Here is a 3843-nt window from a genome sequence, read left to right as displayed (position 1 = left end):
GTATACTGAAGAAGATATGTAGGCCTTCCAGAAGGCCTTCTGGAAATGGAGAACAAGAATGGGGGTTGCAGGGGGAGGGGAGGTGTCAGAGAGAGAGGAAGGGGAGGACCAGTCACCCAAAATAGGCAGGGGCTGCAGAAGGTGGGGAAGACGCATTTTGCTCCCTGTAGGGTGCTGGTCCATTACGTGGAATAGGACAGAGAGGAGGCAGTGTAACATCAATGTTGCAGTTGGCAGGCTTCCTTCTCCATCGACCAGCCACCAGCCACGGTTCCCAGCAGCTCCACGGGAGCAGCCTGTATTTGAGGTCTGTCCTGAGAAGAAACGCCCGTTAGAGTGTGTAGGAAGGGCAGGAGATGGGAACGGGGCAGGTTCCTGTTCCGGGCGGTGGTTGATGGTCCCGCCGGTTTGTATTTTTATTTTCTAATTTGTTTGCCTATCCATTCACCCGTTTCCCAGAAGGACTATCGCCGCTCGGCTTCCATATCCAGTCCCCAGAGGCATGGAGGAGGAACCAAGCGGGGCCTCCTCTGGGATCCAGCAAAGAAAAGGGGCTGGGCCAGAACATGACGCTTTTTTGTTGATTTTTTGCTTGTTTTCTTTTCTATCCCCAGTGCCTTCCACGGTCCACTCACCGAAGACGAGCACAGCCGTAAATTTCACATCTGGTTGTGGGCAGTTGGTATAAGCCAGAGCTTGGGACAAGAAAATGGGATGGTTGTCCTCAAAGCTCTCCATCTGAGCAGGAAGAGAAGGAGAGTGAGAGACCCCTGCCCATCCCCAACAGGCTTGTAAATGCCCACCCCCAAGTCCCCAAAACCTAGTTCCACCCCAGGGCACTGGGCTCTTAAACTCCTCCAGGTTCCTTTCCCAAATCAACCCCTCTGGCCTGGAAGGTCATTGCAGATCGGGACCGTGTCCACTAGCTGTTCAACTGAACTCTCCCGAGCGCTGGGCACAGTGCTCTGCACAGGCTAATTACCCCCGATATCCTATCGATGTGCCCCCCAGGAGACATCCGGGCCCACAATTCCCCCTTAGACTCAAGGACGCCCCTCCAGCCCCCCACCCATCCCAGTCATATCAATCAATCAATCAATCAATCAATCAATCGTATTTATTGAGCGCTTACTATGTGCATAGCACTGTACTAAGCGCTTGGGAAGTACAAATTGGCAACACATAGAGACAGTCCCTACCCAACAGTGGGCTCACAGTCTAAAAGGGGGAGACAGAGAACAGAACCAAACATACCAACAAAATAAAATAAATAGGATAGAAATGTACAAGTAAAATAAATAAATAAATAAATGAATAGAGTAATAAATATGTACAACCACATATACATATATACAGGTGCTGTGGGGAAGGGAAGGAGGTAAGATGGGGGATGCAGAGGGGGGTGAGAGGGAGAGGAAGGAAGGGGCTCAGTCTGGGAAGGCCTCCTGGAGGAGGTGAGCTCTCAGCAGGGCCTTGAAGGGAGGAAGAGAGCTAGCTTGGCGGAGGGGCAGAGGGAGGGCATTCTAGGCCCGGGGGATGACGTGGGCCGGGGGTCGACGGCGGGACAGGCGAGAACGAGGTACAGTGAGGAGATTAGCGGTGGAGGAGCGGAGGGTGCGGGCTGGGCAGTAGAAGGAGAGAAGGGAGGTGAGGTAGGAGAGGGCGAGGTGATGGACAGCCTTGAAGCCCAGGGTGAGGAGTTTCTGCCTGGTGCGCAGATTGATTGGTAGCCACTGGAGATTTTTGAGGAGGGGAGTAATATGCTCGGAGCGTTTCTGGACAAAGACAATCCGGGCAGCAGCATGAAGTATGGATTGAAGTGGAGAGAGACACGAGGATAGGAGATCAGAGAGAAGGCTGGTGCAGTAGTCCAGACGGGATAGGATGAGAGCTTGAATTAGCAGGGTAGCAGTTTGGATGGAGAGGAAAGGGTGGATCTTGGCAATGTTGTGGAGCTGAAACCGTCAGGTTTTGGTGATGGCTTGGATGTGAGGGGTGAATGAGAGAGCGGAGTCGAGGATGACACCAAGGTTGCGGGCTTGTGAGACAGGAAGGATGGTAGTGCCGTCAACAGAGATGGGAAAGTCAGGGAGAGGACAAGGTTTGGGAGGGAAGACAAGGAGCTCAGTCTTCGACATGTTGAGCTTTAAGTGGCGGACGGACATCCAGATGGAGATGTCCTGAAGGCAGGAGGAGATGCGAGCCTGGAGGGAGGGGAAGAGAGCAGGGGCAGAGATGTAGATCTGGGTGTCATCAGCGTAGAGATGATAGCTGAAGCCGTCGGAGCGAATGAGGTCACCAAGGGAGTCAGTGTAGATTGAGAACAGAAGGGGACCAAGCACTGAACCTTGGGGAACCCCCACAGTAAGAGGATGGGAGGGGGAGGAGGAGCCTGCAAAAGAGACTGAGAAAGAACGACCGGAGAGATAAGAGGAGAACCAGGAGAGGACGGAGTCTGTGAAGCCAAGGTCAGATAGCGTGTTGAGGAGAAGGGGGTGGTCCACAGTGTCAAAGGCAGCTGAGAGGTCGAGGAGGATTAGGACAGAGTATGAGCCGTTGGATCTGGCAAGCAGGAGGTCATTGGTGACCTTTGAGAGAGCAGTTTCCGTGGAATGAAGGGGACGGAAGCCAGACTGGAGGGGGTCGAGGAGAGAGTTGTTGTTGAGGAATTCGAGGCAGCGCGTGTAGACAACTCGTTCAAGGAGTTTGGAAAGGAATGGTAGGAGGATGTAGGAACGATAACTAGAAGGTGAGGTGGGGTCAAGAGAGGGTTTTTTTTAGGATGGGAGAGACATGGGCATGTTTGAAGGCAGAGGGGAAGGAACCAGTGGAGAGTGAGCGGTTGAAGATGGAAGTTAAGGAGGGGAGAAGGGATGGAGCGAGAGATTTCATAAGATGAGAGGGAATGGGGTCAGAAGCACAGGTGGCCGGAGTAGCACTTGAGAGGAGGGAGGAGAGAGTTCCTCTGAGGATATTGCTGGGACGGATGGGAGAGTAGCAGAGAGTGTTGAGAGCCGGGGGGGTTGGAGAAAGGGGGGAAGAGACTTTGGGGAGGTCGGACCTGATGGATTGAATTTTGTTAATGAAGTAGGAGGCCAGATCGTTGGGGGTGAGGGAAGGAGGAGGGGGAGGAACCGGAGGCCTGAGAAGGGAGTTGAATGTACGGAAGAGCTGGCGGGGGTGATGGGCATGGGTGTCAATAAGGGAGGAGAAATAGTTTTGTCTACTCACCAAGTGAGTCGTACTCACCAAGGCCTCCCAGATGCTACCATAGGCCGTGCTCTCCCTCTCTGCTCCGCTTAGTGTCCATCCAACTACTTGGGTGTACCTCCAGTCGATGCTCTGGGCCAGCCAGAAGAATATGTATCTGGATCTTATGAAACAGAGAATCCGAGGCTGAGTTTGAGAGGGGAGAAGAGGTCAGGACCAGGGACCAAGATGAAGGGGACTGTGCAGGGTCGGGGAGACTCACTGCCCACTGTCGAGTGCTTGTCGACACTTGAAGAAGTGTTAAAGGACAGGGAGGAGGCAGCGGATCAGCTCCTGCTAGAGGCAGGCTTCCTCCTCTGTCACTCAGCTGCTGGCCACAGCTGCCAGAAGCTCCAGGGTTGCCACCCGCACTTGGGGTAGCTCCTTGGGAGAACCCCGCGGTGGAGTGTGTAGGAGGGGAAGCAGATGGGAAGAGGGCAGGTCCTTGACCCGGGCGGTGGTTGATGGTCCTACCGGTTTGTCGCCCGTCTGCAGGGAGATCTCGGCATCTTCGTGGCGGTCTCTGACCCAGGACGTGGTTTATTGTATGCACCGGTTTGTGGCCTTTCGGTCCTCACACTTAACTCTGGCCCT

General features: G+C 54.0%; 1 pseudogene; it reads left to right on the top strand.

Moving 5' to 3' along the window:
• The first annotated feature begins 442 nt into the window (after positions 1-442).
• Positions 443-3380, top strand: LOC119923080 (annotated as a pseudogene).
• The last annotated feature ends 463 nt before the right edge of the window (positions 3381-3843 follow it).

This window comes from Tachyglossus aculeatus, unplaced genomic scaffold, assembly GCF_015852505.1.
Source record: "Tachyglossus aculeatus isolate mTacAcu1 unplaced genomic scaffold, mTacAcu1.pri scaffold_143_arrow_ctg1, whole genome shotgun sequence".
Lineage (NCBI taxonomy): Eukaryota > Metazoa > Chordata > Mammalia > Monotremata > Tachyglossidae > Tachyglossus > Tachyglossus aculeatus.
Note: the sequence above shows the minus strand (reverse complement) of the source record. Positions and strands in the feature narration are given on the sequence as shown.